The sequence below is a fragment of the Parus major genome, chromosome Z, assembly GCF_001522545.3.
Source record: "Parus major isolate Abel chromosome Z, Parus_major1.1, whole genome shotgun sequence".
Taxonomy (NCBI): Eukaryota; Metazoa; Chordata; class Aves; order Passeriformes; family Paridae; genus Parus; species Parus major.
This window is the reverse complement of record NC_031799.1, coordinates 17,555,217-17,574,691: the sequence shown is the minus strand read 5'-3', so window position 1 is coordinate 17,574,691 and position 19,475 is coordinate 17,555,217.

Below are 19,475 nucleotides of genomic sequence, written 5' to 3'. Positions count from 1 at the left end.
ATTTGATTCTTAGTCTACTCTCTTCTCCAAAACCAGATTAAGATGCTTGTTTTCAGTGAAATGCATGCTGTATGGCATCTCCCTCTTCACAGAGCAAAGGATCTGATTTACAGTTTTGTTCATGTCAATCACTGTGCCTCCTAAAGGTTTATCTTCTGAGATAAAGTCATAATTGAACATAACCCTCAGGTTTTCCTGTACATGATAACATATATATACACAATAGTGTAAATTCATTGAGCACCAGCTCTTCCACTTGATGATGTAGAGAGAGCAGAAACAATCATGGCTGTCCTGCCAACAACACACACATTACTCCAGAATGTCTGTAACACTCTGCTCAGGATCTTGTTCAGAGGTTTGCCTTCCCAATCCTTACAAACTCCCAATTATCAGATGTATAAAAGCATCATGAGATTAATGAAATCTGAACTATGACATCCTGGGTATAATTTTTAATGAATTTTGATAGCCTATATAAAGTAGTATAAATACGGTTGCTATAGCAAACTAAAGTCATGTCAAACATTTGTACGTGTTAGTTGGCATGCAATGTGAGTAGAGGTTTTATTGCTATGGAAACACAACTGTCATTTTACACTGATGGCAAAGGGCTGAATTATGGGTGGATTAGGAGTTTTTTTTCTCCTCCCCCCACCCCCTTTTCCCTTCCTTTCAGCAACTAGCATTCATTTAATGACATTTAATAAACATATGCAAATCTCAGTCTCAGGGAGTTGAAGTATTTACCACATTCTGCACTTATATTCCACCAGTGTTGAATAATCCACACATTCTGTCCATGTTTCCTGTGCTTTGAAATTTGAATACATATTTGACTTCCATCAGTTAATGTACTGGGTAAGACAGACCCACAAAAATGCTCATTGAGGTATATTAGAAGAACAGTATGTGTTGCACTTGTGTTTTCAGGACACTTGTCATGATAACAGTTTTCACACCCAGTCTGTCCCAGACTCCTCCTCATTGAAGTGGAGTAAGTCCACGTGATTTTTGTTTAAGCACTTTCAATTTCTTTTGTCTTGTCTGCGTCCCCTGGAAATTGTTCCTGTTATTATTTCACTAGACCCACATTTCAAATGTGCTTCAGATCCAGGACTTCTCTCTCTCCTTCTTTGTGCTCCCTATCTAGTTTCAGTCTCCTCTTAGCTTTTCTTTTCCTCTCTCTTACAGCTTCAAGACAACTGGCACTTGCCCGTGCCTGTACAGTCTGCATCTTTCTCCTACACCTACCTCCTGTATTTTCTTCCTGTGAGTCTGAGGCTTTGCATCTCCTTCTCATTGTCTGCACAAAACAAAGAGGTTAGAGAAAACTCTAACAATCTAGAACCTTCTAACAATATCCCTGTTTCTGATCTGGTTCCTGCATCAGTAGTGTCTCCCACCTGTAATATCCTACAGTTACAGTATGGGGAATTGTCTCAGACGTTTCTGAATGAGCTATACGCAGGTATAGCATCTAGGATACTTTTACAACACAAGATACATTCTTGGTATAAATGCAACAGAATTGCTACTTTTTAAATGGAAATCATTAGATGTTTCTAAAACTTTCAGAATTTTCTGACATGGAGAAGACTATCTTTCCTCTGTATTTTTTCTCAGAGACTGAATATTTTTGAGCGTGTTGCGCATGCTCTGGACTGACTGAGATCTTTAGGATTGAAAATTTCAGATGAACTCAATTTAATAAAGCTGCAACTTCTAAAGTAAAGCATTCTGTTTAGGTAATCCTAACCACTGTTGAAACGTCAGCTACAGATCAAACTTACAAAAATGTAAATGTCTTGGAAGACATTTGTTAAATTGTTAAATTCTTTGTGCAGCCCTTATATCTAAGGTTTAGACTCTGATGTTGGTTATGTAGGAAAAAGCTGTAGCAACATGAGGCACATTCCAGTGCTTCTCCTTCATCTTTTACATGGACTAGGGTTACAAAAGACCAGTGCACTAAGAATCCACTTCTGGTTTCATGGACAGGACTGTCAGCAGGTTGACCACAGTGTATTTTCATTAGTGACTGCCTGCTTGACTGAATTCTCACTTAATCACACTGTGTTAGTAATAATGGAATCAATGTCTCTTATATCATATAATATTTTATTTGATATAGAATTACATATTTTACAAAGGTATAAAGAGAAATTTTTCCTGTCAGCAGAATCATGGATCTCACACAGTGTAAGTTCTATCATTGGTGGGTTTCTTTGTTGTTTTGGGTTTGCTGTTTTGGGGCTTTTTTCCCTTTTCAAAACATTTTGGCATGTGAACTATTAATAAAGAAAGAGCTGTTAGATGAAGAGAGGGTCAGAAAGCAATTGGAACTTGTCTGAAGAAGACAAATTCCATCCTAGGTGTTCAAAACAGAAATAATCTCTATAAATCCAGTTTACACTTTGGTTCATTTCAGAAAGAAGTAGATTTTCTTCTAGAATCTAAATTTTATTCCAAGAATTTTAAATAGTGAAGAAACACATGAATCTGATTGCTTGCTTTTTGCCTTGGTAATACCAAATATTAGAAAGAAGGAACATCCTCTTTGGACCACTTGCAACAGTGGTACCATATAGTTCATCTTTATCTTGGTACTGTTAATTGTATTGCAAAGGGATCTTCAGTTAACATCATCATAGATTAGCATTGCAGCCATAAAGATTTCTAAACCCATTTCTATTTGTAACATGCAAAAAATGCAATTCTATTCACAACGGATGTGTGAAAAACAGCACAAGGGCTAAACCAGTTAGATGAATGACACACAAAGCTAAACCAAAAGCGTTCCTTTAATAAACTTTTCCCCACTTTTTCAAGGAAATGAAGACACAATTATTAACTTTTTAAAAGAAATGTTTTCTAATTAAGAGGTGGTGTTAATCACATATTTAAGATCTCTCAGTATTAATTCTATGTGTATATAGTCCCCCCTCTATTAACTCTGCTTGCAAATTATCTTACCCCATTGCTTACTTATATTTCCCTAGAATTACTATAAGCCTTAAAAAAAGACAAACAAAGGCAATATTTCAAATGTAGTACAATTCTATCGTTTCTCCAAGTAAATAATTCACTTAAAGTTATATGAAAACCGACATACTTCCAGTGGGAAGATCACATTTTCTGTGTTCATTGAGGCATTGTTCACAAGCAGATTCAGTGACTGCTTTTATCATCTTATTCTTCAAACTCTTCCATAGGAACAACGCTCACGTCAGAAAGATCACTCCACCAACATTTTCTCCAGAAATCCTGCTTGGTTAAGCCTCTGTCTTTACCTTTTTTCCTGATTACTTGTTTCCACTATCAGGATGCTATTGACTCCATTAGTCAGAATGACAAGTCTGATCATAGAACTCTTTCAATCAATGAAATTACTATTTTCAAAAAATGAAATTAAAAAGAAAAATGTTCTTTGGATGGCCTAATTTAATTCATATTCTTTCACAGAGTGAGTTGGACAAAGGTGAAAGGGAAGGAACAGAAACCTCAAGAAATATTTCTGCCAAAGGAGAAGCTGTAAGGTTGAATCACAGCCACAGTGAGACTCTGCCAATCCCCACAGGATTTTTTTGTGTCTACCCTGTAAATTGCAGTAGTGTGTAGATATGCCCAAGGTAGCTCCACATAAAATTTAAAGGATATTTTTTTTTCTACTACTTTGGGTAGTAGAAACTGTGGACCTGTAGTTGCCACGGTCTTTCCAACTAGTTTGGCTGGAATCTTCTGATGTTACTGTAATCTGTGCACTGGACCATTATGGGGCAACCTATAGTCCAGATAAAGTGCAATCATGCCATTTGAGATATGACCTTCATGATTATACCATTATAAGTAATGCTTGCAGTTGATCTAGAGTGCAATAAATTCTCTAAGCAAAGTTCTAAATGATGTCACCATCAAAGTTTATCTTCAGAGTGGCAAGTTTTATACTTTGCATCTACTAATTGCACGTTCTGCTACTATAATTTATATTATATAATTTTCCATGTATTAAGTTTCCAATGGAAATGACCTATCAGCCCTGTACAAATAGATAATATAATTATAGTACAAACACCTTCAGTGTATGTAACACATGCTCACAAACACTTTTTACTTAAGTAGTTCTTTTGAAAGCAGCATTAATCATTCTCAGGATGCCTCACCTTTTTTTCTGGGTGTCAAATTCAAAGCTGAAAATCATTGCATCAGAGGAAGAGACAACTGTTTTCATTCAGTTGATAATAAATATTGCTGAAACATGCATTTGGGTCATTTAGAACATCACTCCTTCAAAGACTGTTTTATCACTACATGATCATATACTCATATTCCACTGATCCAGTAGAAAAAGTGCCTAATGACCATTTAAAAACCTTCAGAGTAGATTAATTCAAAACATTCCATTTAGAATGCTCCAGCAAGATAAAAGTAGGTGAAATGAAAAGGATAGAAAATCCATTGTATGTTTAAAAATGGATTTGAGAGCAGTTCAGGATGCTGAGTTAGAAAACAGTATTTTATTACAGAATGATAAAGTTCCAACATCAGAGACTTATCTGATTGACAGGCGGTTTTGGTGATATCCACTGGCTGCTCCTCTGTATAGCAGAGAAGCTGAGGTTCAATTACAGTTTTACTGTGAATGGAGATTGTAACAATTTAAGCAAGTGGGAAGTTTCCTGGTCATTTAATGAGACCAGGTCTGCTTTCTACACAGCTGCTTTCACATAAGGTCAAAACCCTCATGCATGAAATTCACTTCAAAGAATATTCAATCCTGTGTCACTGATGTGACACTGAAAAATCTTCCTCAAAAAGCACGTATCAGCTAAGGAGCCTTCTGCAAGCAATTAGGTGGCACAAGACAAACAAAAATCTAAAGCACTGTTTCATTGCCAGGAGTTACTGAGTAGTACAATACTCCATTCAAATACTTTTTAAAATTACATGTTTTAAGAATTCAAGGACTTAATGTCATTTGACTAAATATTTTCATGAATAGGTTATCAAATTGGCATTTTAGGTCAATATCAAAATGATTTAGCTAATGTTCACTACATAACTACCAAAATTTTATTGTTTCCCAGATGAACACTATAGCTAAAAGTCTAGTAACAAACTTTCCTGATTTATATTCCCTGTCAGGTAGAAATATCAGGATTAGCTGTGAGAAATCTTGCTCACATTCACTAGGCTGCTGCAAACACTATATTAGAAAACTTACCCCAGCTAGCAAACTGCAGAGGAATATAATATATTCTACCTAGAATAACCCAATGCTGGGCTGGAATCCAAAGAGGAAAAGCATAATGCAAGTTTAGAGTAAGAAAGTTTATGCAGTAAGCCATTATTCTAGTATCATTGTGCAGAAGAATACAAACATGGTTGCTGTGACTCTAAGTAGGTGCTGTTAATTACACTTTATTCACTTACTAATATTTTAATGGTGAAAGTATACTCTTCAAATGCGAAAGCTGTACCGTTCTGTCATCTCTTCTGTACTTTGTGTATGATTTTCCTCAGGCTCTAAGTTTTGCCAGCCAAGAGCTCTTTTTCTGTAAGTGAAAATATACTGACAGCTACCAAAACTCAAGGTATGAAAAATAACAATGTTCAACTCTTCAGGAAAGGTTATTTTCTCTCTTTTCTATGGATGCTGGCTTCTGTTACACATAGCTGGATGATAACTGCTGATTGTAGAGAAAAATAGACACTATCTCAGACATTTAGTGTCACAAAAATTTTCTTTTTCATTGTACACAAAAATGGATCTCAGTTGTTGAGGAAAGTGCAGTTTTCACCTCTTCATAAATGTAACAGCCTTCCAAAGTTTTAAAGTTTTAAAGTTTTATGCCCCTTCAGAAAGTGTCCACAGTTTTCTGGCTGTGTGTGTCAGTTTTTGGGGTTTTTTTGGGTTTTTTTTAACTTCCTTAGGATTCTACAAAGATAATTTTTGATGGCACTTTTACTTGCTGTAGGCATCACTGTGTGATGCCTTTCTGTTTCAGAGATATGTTAGACCCACTGAAACCATTCCTCACTCTGGTGATTGTTACTTGTGATAATACTGAAGAAACAGAGAAGTACTGAGGTCACAGCAAACATAACACAAAGAGTGCCTCATGTTAAAAATAAATACCTTGCTCCCCTTGCAAAGCAGGAAGCAGAATTACACGCTTCATTTGGCAAATTCTGCTTTAAAAATCAGATTCATAGCACAGTCTAGCTTGGAGGGGACATCTGGGCGGCACTTAGTACAGCCCACTGATTAGAGGAAGGTTAATTGCAAAGTCAACTTGGGTCGTCCAGAGCATTATCCTATAAAATCTGTAAGGATGCAGATCCACAGACTCTCTGGACATACAGTTCCATTCTCATTCTGAAAAAATAATTTTGCTTTATTTTATTTTGTAGGAGCTTGAAGAAAAGTGACAAATTCCTCTGTTGAGTAGGAGCAGCATTATATCATGTAAAAGAATTGGCAGCAGCAGGATCAAACACATCTTAAGGCATTCCCAGGGACACCAGTGCTGCCAGAGAAAGACCTCATCTCTTTAATTCTGCATTTGCAGGGCATGGGAAAAAGAGACAGTAGAGAGGTGAGACCATCCATGAGACTTTTGCGACAAGCCAATAGACAGTGTTGTGTAGAAGATTCCTAAGATAGGAAAATTGAGCCAAAAAGTCATCTTTAAGACATTTATAAAAAACATTTACCCATATTCACTTCTGCACTGTGTCCAGAGCTGAAGCCAAGTGAAGGCCCTAAAAATATGTGTTTACTCCATCAGCTGAAGAATTTTCTATGGTTGAGGCCATGCAATGACCACATACACACAGAATCTTTTAATGTACTAGCAAATATTTAGGCCTCTAGTCACCTGACTGGCAAATAGAGGTGAGACTTTTGGCAGACAAAGAATAGACTGTATTGCCAAGGGAACATAAGCTATACTTTCCTTTGATTTCAATGCCGTTCTTCATTGGGAATGTGACAGTGAGTAATGGCTTTTGCAACTCACCTTTGATGCTGGATCAAACTGCAACACATATACTGTTCTAGTGAAGCACAGAAGTCAAGGTGTTGACATTACTTGATTTTCTTTCAGTCATAAGATATATATTCCCCTAAGGGAATCTTAAAACAGGAAATGAAGGGAGTCTTTCATCCCTGTGATTGTAAATCATCCCAAAAGCCTGTGCTCAGTGCTGCCCGGAAGCTATAAGAAAAGTCAAATAAATCAAATTTGCTGTACATGCAAAGCAGTGCATCTTTTTGAAGGTTTGTTTCTGAAGTGCAATCATGTTTCTACACATGTGGTAAAAACAGTTTACAGGATTAAGACTGCACAAAATCCCATTGCCTGAAAGCCTTTGAAATTGATGACATGCATGAAGTTACAGGCCTGGTGTTTACAGATCTTGCAAGGAAGGTCCCTCCAGCACCCTCAATTAGAAGTTATGCTGTGGTATTTTTACAAATATTCAGTTTAATCGAGAAAATTCCCAAGCCCCAAACTCCTATTGCTGAAATGCCCTGCGTTTTCTAATTGTTATTTTGTGCTTGTGTAGGATGATGTGATAAGATCAAAGATGAAGCTGAACTTTTTTTTGGGAGTACACTGAATTTTCACAGCAATTCCAAAATGGGTAAACATGCTCAGTGTCACTTTTCAGCTTGGTAGTCAGTATCATTTGTAAGAGAAAACCTGCTATTCTTCCAAAAGTAAATGTCTTTTGTGCTCCTGCATGTCTCAATTTACCACATCCTCGGTGGAATAGCTCAAAATTAATAAAAGAAACATTTGTGGGTTTAGTATATGGAGGCAAAGTAGCAGAAGAATGAATGACTGCACCAATTACACCTCTATGGGGCTAAAAGGAACAGGAAAAATGCAGTGGGCCACTAGCAATACAGGGAATGGCCTAAATAGTTCAAGAATTTTACCCTCTGGTAATTGATAGGAGTATTCTTCTTGCTTGAATTTCCATATACATCTGCTCTCATTTACTATGTTACTGGAGAGCTGCTAATTCTCTTTGTTTTACACTTTCTGTCAATTTAGGGTTTGGGGTTTAAATGAAACGAAACTCAGAGATTAAGTTTGTATGAACCTATTTTGAAAGCAGATAAAACACTCAAGTGGTAAGCTTTTTGTTTATTTGATGTAATATCAAAGTTATACTGTAATTTATCAAACTTTCTGAGTTTTCATTTATAGGAAAGCCATGTGACATGGCTTCAGTGAAAGAACAGTTATCTTTCATCATGATCTCCTCCTCTTCCATGATTTTGGATTTTGTATGTGGAAAAAACTCCTGATTTTTTTCAGAGTCATCTATTTTTCTTTGGAGAAATACTTGGAGAAAAAACCCTTAATCTAGAGGGTCAAGGTCTTATTTTGCTTTGACTTTTTTTTTTGTTGTTTTGTCTTGTTCTAAATATATATTTAAATTAAATATATAAATATATAACTATTGCAGAAACTTTTCAGGTCCTCGGTGCATATTTCTGACTCTGTCTTTTTCAGAAAGCTGTGGTATTCATCTTGGTAAATAAAAGAAATCCATTTGAGACACACCGATATACTCTGAGAGTCCAGTGTTGTGTAATTGTATCAATTTTCTTTGGTCTATTGTGCTATGGAATGACCAGGCCATAAGAAATGGCTTCCTTTTTGATGGTTTTTACTTCTGTAGGGTTTGAAATCACTATGCACGGCTAAATGGCCAACTTTCACTTAATCTCTGTCTTCTCAGGTAAGCTTTCTGCAACTCTCCTTTATGGTGTAATAATGAGTGGGTTTGTTTGTTGAATAACAATGGGCTTGTTTGTTTTTTTATCAGGAAGAGATTCTTGCTAAAATATCTAAGTGTTCATTTTATTACATCTTTCTTTCCACTTGTTAAAGTGTTGCAGATTTTTGTTTGGTAGATTGGTTTGGTTTGGTTTGGTTTGGCTTTTCTCCTTCTTTTCAAAATATTGAGTTTTATTTGTTGCTTATATATATTTTATGCCAGTTGCCAGATGGCATCTGGCTGGAATTTCCCTCTCTAAGTAAAAAAATCTCTTTTACATTAATGACAGATATTTAACTATGTTTTGCCATTTTGTTTTCTAGGCTATTTTCTTTATTTCCATATTAACAAAATCTAAGGAGTGATGAACTTTGCAATGCTTTTCCTGTCTGACAGGAGGAAACAATCTAAATTCACATACTTCCTAATTATAATCTTTGTAGTGTTTTACTACATCACTGGAGTTTTGTAATGGCTCTTTTTTACAAGATTATGACAGACAAGAAATGACATGGTTGTGAGAAGATTTTAGGGAGCAGCAAGGTAGTGGTCTTTGTGCTAAGTGTTGGGCAATTTGGTTGGATAAGGAATTCAGGTGAAGCAAAATCTAAAGGACATTGTTCAGCCATTTGATTCTGAGCCTGTAATTCAGAGATGTAACTGGACTAGCAGGTCTGATTTTGCAGAATCACTAAGGGGTCTGAACAAGCAGAACCCTCTTCAACAAGATGTATGTCATGCATCTGAAGGCAAAATCTGTGGTAGCTAGGTAAGAAGACAGTGCAGAGCTATCCCATGTCTATTCATCCTATGCATATACTAAAGCCTAAGCATCCTCTGTAGATACCTGTGCCCTAACAGAATAAATAATAAGCCAATGTGACCATACTGTTCACATTTCATTTGTATGAATATATGTTCACAGTAATTTCTTTCAGTAAAATCCTTTCTGATATCAGATTCCCAATGACTTGTGATAAAAAATGTGGCAGGTGTTTGACAGCAATAATTATTAGCTTTTCAAGTGTTTGTAAAATTAATGGTCTTGAAAAAAATCTACATGTGACCTGGCCCTGTCTGTCTTTGGTTTGTTCAGAATTTTTTTCCCATGTATTTTATAGAACATTGTCAGAACTACTGTCATTTGTGATTACACAAAATAGTATGCCAATGTCCTAGTCCTATTGTTTGTTCTTCAAAATTTGCTCAATCTTAATGTGAATAGTATTAGTGACTCTTAAGAAATAAGTGACTCTTATGAAATAAGTCTTCAATGGGAGAGCTGTGAACATGCAAAAGTGATGGCAGAATTATAAATAATCTGTTAATAAAATGAGCTTAACTCTCATTGCAGTCAGGACTTGACTGCTGACTAAAGCTTCTAAGCATGATCACAACAAAAGAGAAAATACCAGACCTCTTTTCATAGCCTCCAATTTCCCTCCACTCACCTGAAATGGTAGCTATTCTTGTACATCACACAAAGCAGAATCACCTTCTTCATTTCTGCTGACCTGGTAGTAGAAGAAACAGGTCATGTCCTGTCAGACCTAAATGCTGTGAACAAAAGTATTTCTTTTGGTGTTAGGGATTTTTTTAAAACAAAACAAAACAAAACAAAACAAAACAAAACAAAACAAAACAAAACAAAACAAAACAAAACAAAACAAAACAAACAAAAACAAAAAAACCAAAAATAAAACCAAAAACAAAACCAAAACAAAACAAAAACAAAACAAAACAGAAACAAGTGAACAAAAAGAAACCAAACCAAAAAATAATCAAAACACACAAATCAAAAATGAAACTAAGAAACCCAAAATAAACCCATAAAAAAACCCCAAAAAATAAAAAACTAAAAAAAAAATCCTAACCCAACAACAAACCAAAAACCAAACAAACACACAAGCAAAAAAATTCCCAGACAGGAGAAAGTGCCACTTCTCTGGCAGATTTATGCTGCTCCTGGAACTTTGTGACATTTCACAACACCTTTATAGCAACATGATTTAGCAGACTGTGTTATCTATTGTTTGGTGTAGAGAGCCACCCTTGGACATCTGAATATCTGGTATTCTTGAGGGATGCCCTTGTTTCTCCATGTGTCTCTCTCATTTCAGAGAGACTCCTCTATCAGCTAGGCTTACAAACCTTAAATAGCTGTGTTGAGTGTAACTGCCCATGGTCTAACCTTCATCTGACCATAGGTATTTCTCTTCAAGCAATTCATGGGACATAATGTAAGAATCTGTACCTCACAGTACTTGTTAGATCCCTTTGCTTCTGGACTTCATTAATTCATAGAAACATTTCAATTTCACATAGTACATTTTAATAGTATTGCAGATAGCCTGTAGAAAATATCAACTATTTTATAGTTCCATTCCTATATTTATTTTATTAACCAGATTAACCTATTTTCTCTCTATCATCCTTTCCACTCATAAAAGAATAGCTCTCAAACATGAATTCTTCTCATCTTCTTATCACCATAAAAGCCTGTAAGAAGATTATTCCATATTATACTGCATTTTAAGGAAGGCCACTTGACCCAAAAGTTATTTGCTTAGAGATAATGAACTCTAAGTTAAGAAGTGCAATTCATCTTAAGTGCATTAAGTTCAGTCACCTACATTCCAAGACTGATTTTGCCAACCTTTTTAAGAAGCGTCAAGTTTTGGCCATACATCAGGCCTGAGGGATACACTGGTTTGGTCCAAAATTTGGAACATTAACAATGTCAACCAACCACAGTCACTGAAAAAAATAAATGTAAAAAAAAGTAACCTTTACAAATTAACTAACTTGTGAGGGTTTTTTGTGTTATGAATCTTCTGCTTTAACTGAAGATCTTTGTGAAGAAGAATGGAGGTGAAAAGGTAAGCAGCAGTACACTCAGAATCCACATTCCAAATCACATTCAAGAAATGACTGTCAAGTTAAAATTTGGCTTTGCCCTGTTTTGGGGGATTTTTGTGTCAAATACCAAAATTCACACACAGTATCTTCACGTTAATATGTCCATTATTTGGCAAACACAGACACTTCATTCTTCTACTTGTCTTTCCTTGAAATCACTGTTGGGGTTGTGGAAGACTGTATGGCTGAGTGAGGAAGGAAATCAGGACAATAAGACAATAAGACAAAGGCTGCTGATCAATCCTCCTGCTCTTTGCCTACCCTGCATCTTTCTGCCATGCAATCTGTGGTTACAACCACACAAAATTTGGCCTTGGCTGATAAGTAATCCAACCAGAAATAGGTATTAGTAGAAAAGGCTGGTAGAGCCCAATTCTGTTTCAGTATTCTTTCTCCAGTGATGGAATTAATGAAGTCCTTTAAATACATCTTTACTAAGATAATTACTTAGAAATACTTGTCCTTAGCTAGCACATGCAAAGTTTACAGTTTCTCCTTCCCCTCTTGCTGAAAATGCCTAGGGGAACCATGACCTCTTGAAGCTTCCCAAGAAAACATTTTTAACTGATATGTCTCTCCAAAATAAATTCCACTCTAGTGAAGCTCTTTGGTTATATGTTTAGTTAAAAATGTTCGACTGCTAGCTCCAGTTAGGTCCCTGCAACAGAGCACAAATGCTTTTTCTACACTAGAAGAATGATAAAATCTTTGGCTTTTGAGAACTGCCTTTGTTCTGAAAACTGATGTTTATATGATGCAATCACAACAGGTATCTTTAAAATTAATCTGTATTCCAGACCTTGGCAATGTATCTTTACTTGTAATGAAGAACTGGGTAAGTAACCTTTTGTCAACTCTACCTGATCTCACCATCTCTTGCAATTTTTCTGGATTTTTTTCCCAGAAATTTTCTGTTGAAACCCGCCGCAAAGAGCTAAGAAACATGAATAAGCAGACAATGTCAAACCTCTTTAAATAGTGCTCGAATCCCTCAGAAGCATTTTTACAGCCAGTGATCTTTTTATAGTTATGTAAGATCAGTTATATTATGTAATTAAGTTATGTAAGCCTGTAATTTCCTTTATTCTCTTAGGTGTTTCAGAGGCTTTTTTTTCTTTATTTCCTCAGGATTGGATCAATAATTTAAGAAGATTAGTAAACAGTCTAATTTAATTGAAAAAGTTTAGTAAGCAGTAGTTTCTATATTTATCAGAGAATGTTTCAAATAACATTAATAATAATGATGTGAGAATAAATCAAATAACCAAATAATAATGATGACGGTAAACAGAAAAAAAAGTTCTCTTGTAAATTATTATAAAGGAAGAAAGGTACCATAAAGGCCACTGATGGCCCTGGAACAGATAAAATAAAAAGAAGAGTATCAATATTTTCTTTTTTCTTAAGGGAAATCTTCCATTAATTTTTGCACCTTTTACCAGAGTGATACTGAGAGCACTGTTGTTAGTAACATGGACAATACAAGTAATCACCCTGGATCAGTTCAATGCATCAAGTTTTGTCTTATCCTTGTAATCAGAACTCACTTGGGGAAATGTATTTAATTAAACATGTGAATGGCATGAGATGATATGTAGTGGGAAGGGAGCCATGACAACACTGTGTTGTAAAAACACCACTTACTGCCAAGTGGTAATCAATATAGATATTTTATCAAGGCTGGGTGGTGAGCAGGTCTTCAAAACTGCAGTGGAATCACAGAGACAGGCACTTCTATTGTTAGTAGTGTGGTAAACCCATTTTGCACATATCTGTATTTTCAGGGTTACAGTCTTGGACCAGAATTTCCTGTTGCCTCCAGGGAATGTTTGGAATACTTTAAGGACTGATGGACTGATAGCTAGCTAGTAGTTCAGTCTGTCTCATATGCTTTACTCAGCCAGGCTTCCCACTCATTTCCTTTTCAAATCTACATGTACTAAGAAGAGGCTGTGGGACATTATTGTCACTATTATTATTACTATTATTATTTTTATTATTATTAAAAAATACCATTGGCTAACACTTTTCAAGAACATGTGCTTTTACATGCTTTATCATATATTTGCTTTCCAATTCCATCCTACAACTCCTTGCTTTTGTCACCTTGAATAAGGACTATGTCTAGTGCCTGCCACAGTCTTCGTAAGTCTTTGTATCAGCACAAGACAAAACCTTCAGAGCAGTGTTTCTTTGGTTGGAGGGTGCTCAGAGGCTTTGAAAAAGGCATCTATTCAGAGGTGAAACATCCCCCAAATCTTTTACGTGGTGTATTTTATACCATCTGAATTTCTTCTGCCTGAGTTTTTCACATGCAAATTCCTGTCTGGAGTCAGCTTGAAAATAGCATGAAGACAGGCAGTAGAATTGTTATATCTTGTTGATCCATTTTTTTGTTTTGTCTTTTGCTGAAGTTTTTGGCATTTGTGAGAGGATAGCAAATGATATGAATGGCAGTCTGTTTATGGTGGGAAGTCTCTATCAAGTAGGAAGACTTTATATCATTTCCTAGCTATGGTTAGAATTTTATTCCAGTCTCTCCAGGATTGTTTTCTTCACACTCAGATCCTCTCAAAACAAACCTTGAAGGCACTGGTCTCCACTGATCGGAGACATTTTCCAGGCACTCACAGTTCTGTTTCTGTTTAAATTCCTAATAACTCTAATCTGACCAATGTATCTATTTTCAGTACATAAAAAAGGTATCATTGAGGGGAGTTCTTGTAGTCAGTGGAGAGAAATGGGTGCCATGGAAGGTTAGTTTAAAATAGCCAAATCCAAAGGCAAAAACTAGAGTAGGAATACCTCAGTAAGTATTCCGTACCAATTTTTTTTTAGTAATCCAGCTGATCACAGGTGGAGGATGCTACACTTTAAAAGCAGTATTTTCCCAGTAAAATAGCATTTTCAGTGTTTTTAATTGTCAAGGTATACCTTATGTTTCTTACAGAAGTCCAGTACATATTGTAGAAAGTTGTGTGAGAAAAAGTGGGAGATTTGGATTGGATTATGGATGTTAAAGCTATTTTTTATGCAAAAAAACAAAGGCAAGGTTGACTATGTGTGAGTAAAAGGGTCAGGGAGTATCACCCTGTGCTCCTGCTGAGCCTTCTTCATTCCCACTGTGAAATGAGTTATGCCTTGATGAAGCCAGAAGCTGCTAAAGAGCCTTTCAGCCCCAAACTGCACAGGTAGGTGCAGCTTGCAGGCAATTTTGATGATTTGAAAAGAGCACCAACAAATTTAAAATTCTCTCTAGAGAACTTTCTAGGTGTACTTAACATCATGGGAAGCTCCTTGTTGATGTAGCCCTGTGCTCTGCGGTCAGAGCCAGACATGCTCAAGAACATCTTGCTCCCCTTCTGAGAGCAGAAAATACATTCTCCTGAAAATTTGGTCAGTAAGAAAGTCACAGTACAGTGGAAATTGCTTTAAGATTAGAGAATTCGATTTTTGAGCAGAAAATCTTGTAGTAAAATTTTTTTTTTTCTTTCTGAACAAGGATTTGAGCTTTTCAACAGATTCTCCTTCACATCAATGTAGTTTTATCTTCTATGACTATAGTAGAACATAACAAAAAAAATAAAATCAAACCAACAGGAAAAAATAAACAAAACAAAAACAACTGTGCAGGAAAGAAGGGAGTTGAAGCCTAGCTCTAATTTTTGAGGCATCCCTGATGGTAAAAAATAATTATTTGAATCCTTTCACTGTTTGTGTGAACCAAAATTGGCTTAGAAAATAGTTTGGGAGCACTTATTCCTAGATGCAATCCTATTTCAAGGTAAATAGATTAAACATTACTGATAAAAGCTTTCCAGTAAGATAACAATCAAGGAACCACTACAAAGGGAATGAAGGGGTATGGACTATGTTGAGGAAGCCACACAGACTTTATGTACTCTTCCAGGAGAGTCTGTTTGCGTAGTCACAAATCCTCAGAGTTTGCATTCATGACAGACATGTCTCATGGACAATGGGGAGATTACAAAATCCATTTTAGATAGCAGAAGTTAATACAAAGGCATTACCATGATTATTAAATTTGCAATTCCATGTGTTAGTCATGAATTCTATATAGCTTGTCATTAATTAATCGGTATAGCTGTTAGAAGATCACATTATACATATAAGGAAAACAGGGAAAACTATGGAAAAAACTTCCAGTGTAGATTGAATTACATTTGTTAGGCTTTGTGAAAGTCAGCTTCTAATGCCAAATCTCTTTATACTGAAGTAGTGAACATTAAAAAAACCATAGCTTTCTCCAATTCCTCCCCTAAAGCCAGACCAATTGCTTTTCCATCCTATTGTACTGACATTTTTCATAAAATAAAAATAAAAGCAATTAATATGATTGATAAGGGCAGACATTATTAGAATCCTCCATTCCTCATTAACTTGCTGTACTTCATGGCACAACCGTTATGTTTTCTATTGACTTTTACTTTAATCTAAAATTGTTGGGGTTTTTCTTAAGACCGAATATGTTCCTTAAAATCCTTCAAAACCATTCTCAAGTTTCTTCAGAGAGCAATTCTTACTTTGTAGATCACCTGTGACTCTGTGATTCTCTCTCACACTTAAACAACCTCCATTTTCCTCAGTTCAGAAATGAATGGGTAGTCAAGATAACACAAAAAGCTGTCTTTGACAACATTTATCAAAGAAGTGAGAGCAATAGCTGCACTTTTGAACTGACATAAAATTTCAAAGAATCGACCCAAATTATTTTGCCCACGTAGTATTCACAAAAAGCATCACATAAATGTGCATCCATCTGTTTATCTGTGCATGTGTATTCTGTAGGCTCTTCAGGGTATAAAAATTTTCTTGAATGGCACATGAACATAGCAATTTGAACCTTTTGATCCTGTCTACATTTAACACATAGAAATCTTAGAGGATTTGTAGGCAGAGCAGGAGTCACATTGTTCCTTTTAAAGCAAATGGGAGATGAGACCATTCAGCTTCTCACATGCCATGTGCCATCCCACACCAAATCAAAACCTCATGCACTTTGAAAACATTGGTAATTAATAAATGTTAGGAACCTGGCACAAAGATTGATCTTTATTTCCAAACTCCAATAGTGAATTTTGAAAACCTCCTGAAAGGTAATTTGGGTTCAGTTCTAAAGTTATACCTTGTTTTGTCTAGCAGCCTTTAGTAGAATACATTAGACTTATAGCACTCTTGGACAGAAAAATGGACCTGGATATCACACTGGAATGTAATTTTTCAATTTCCCTTCTATTTTCTCCTTTAATTTCTTTGTGCTGACAGTACAGAAATTAGACTATCTTACTACATATCCTATCATCTCATCTTCTGGTTCTGACATGAAATAGCAAAGTTTAGAAAAATGGGAGTTAATAATTCCATAAAAATGCACTGCACTGTTTCAGAGCCCCTACAAGGTGATGTTTTGTTTAACTGTGGACTGTGGTTTATACTGACTTTTTTCCCCTTCAATACAGAAGCCTCTCAGACCTCTCTAAGATGTTTATTCACCTGCTGGGTTGCAGTGAATACAGATAAACAGTAGAAGCAGAAAAGGTATGGTGTGATATACTCTTTTTATGTATTCCTCTAAATTTATGTTAATGTGTCAGAGTATCGCCCCCAATGGAGAATCATTATGATATGCTCAGAGACAGCTGGATACTGCCCTCAGACTTGGATTTTGTCATGAGTAATCTTAACTTAAATGAGTGGATTTATAGGTATATTACAAACAATTTATCATCTCAGAAATCAATGAAAGTAAAGCAATTTTTTTCCTGCCCTTTCCCATAATATATGCTAACTAAAATAAAGGAAATTAAAATTTTCAGTTAAGGACAGCAGGGGCTTGTAACATATAAGGGAATAAACATCTTTTGAAACTGAATTAATCTTCATTCTATGAAACTGAATTGAAGAGGTTAGTAAATAGCTTATAATTCAGACATAGGGATAAGAAAGTGTTGTTTTCAAAATTATTAAAGGCTGTTTGCTTTCCTAGAACTCTCCCTGAAACAAGAGGTCACTTAAAGTGATGGCTCATCTTATTCTCTCATCTCTTTGCATTTGCTTGAGATTGCAGACATTAAGATCCCTCCTACTTCATTCCTTCATTCCTAAAATCTCAGGAGAAAGGCCTATGCTCTTCAGATTAAACTGAACTGACTTTCCTGGAGGACTTTGGAAGCATTAGGGAGGTTAAGAAAGAAAATAGGATTATGGTTTAGAAGCTGGACATATGGGTAGTGGAGACTGCTCTAATGCAGCAGTCTGAGAGCTCTGTGTCAGCCTGCTGCACTGTACCTCCTGGTCATCCAGCTGGGCCAGCAAGCTGCTGTCTGCCAGATGGGACTCTGAGTGCAGGGAACATCACTGCACTCAAATGTGACTCTGAGAGATTCAATAACTTGTTTCAAATACAAGCATCCTTAAATTTCTACACACATATAGAACATTCACATTCTTGTTGTTGTTGTTTTGGGGGGGTTTTGTGGGGAGAGTGTGGATTGTGGCTATTCAAAATTCTTAAAACCATTTTGTTGGCAAGGCTGATAATTCTCATTTCTCAGCACAGATGCTGAATGGATACTGCATTTCCTGCAGTATAAAGGAGACATTTGGGGAGAATACTAACCCTGTGATAAATTTCATCTAATAAATTAAACTCGTAATAGAGGAACTAGATTCAGCTGGTTGGCTGAGACAATTCATGTAAGCAATGTTTGAATCAAATGCAATCAGAACCTCAGTACTGACAGTATTCAGGAAAGTCAAGTGAGGGTTCATAGGACCAAACCCACTAGGCTGTAATACATTTTCATTATTAGCTCTTTATGAGCCCTTAGTTCTGAATGCATGGTTATCAACTTCAGATTTGCAGCTCATCCTTCTGTGTGCCCTTAATAAGTACTTTAAAACAATTCAGCACAAAGGGAGGAAACTTTTTCTTGACTTGTGTGTAACACAAGGTTTGAAATAATCTTTACCTAAAGCTGTGGTCTCAGCATTGTTTTCAATTATGCCCCACACAGGAGACTGTAATGGAGCTGCGGTGTACGGTGAACAGGTTATGCAAGAGCACCCCCTGGATAAAGCAGTAAGTGAAATAATTTCCTCCTCGTCATTTGTACAGGTTATTTTGGCAAATTCATTGTATTACTTTGAATTGGCTTGTTTCACAGAATTGTTTTGTTTTTCCTGAGAACAGAGTTTCAGTGTGTGTACGTGTGTTGAGGGGCAGGCGGGAAAAGAGGAAAGGTGCTTTGCTGTTCATGTTCACTGCACACAGAGACATGATAGCCATTATACAGAGTTTAACAGAAAATATTCTGGGTGTGGTGCTAAACACAGAGAACAAAGCAGATATACCTACCCCCACGTGGGGAAGTTTCCCAGCCTGCTTTTCTCAAATACTGATGTTTTCGAAAGCGTCTAGCTGCTGTAATTGGCAATATCCACAACAGCATATTAAATACAGACACGGAATAATCATTGTTTAGTTGTTTGCATGAACCATAGCCCAGTTTTGACCCACACCAGCTTGCATCCTCACAGACACCCAGGCACAGTTCAAGGGTGAGCAAGGACCACAGATGGTTCCCACCGAGTTGCAGAGACACAGCTGCTCTTTTAAGGAAAGAAAATTTAATTATCACAAACTCAGCTATGGTTCTTACTCTTAGGCTGGAGAAAGTCTTCCAAGATATTGTATTTAATTAGCAGCATTTTACAGAATAAACTTACATAGTCCA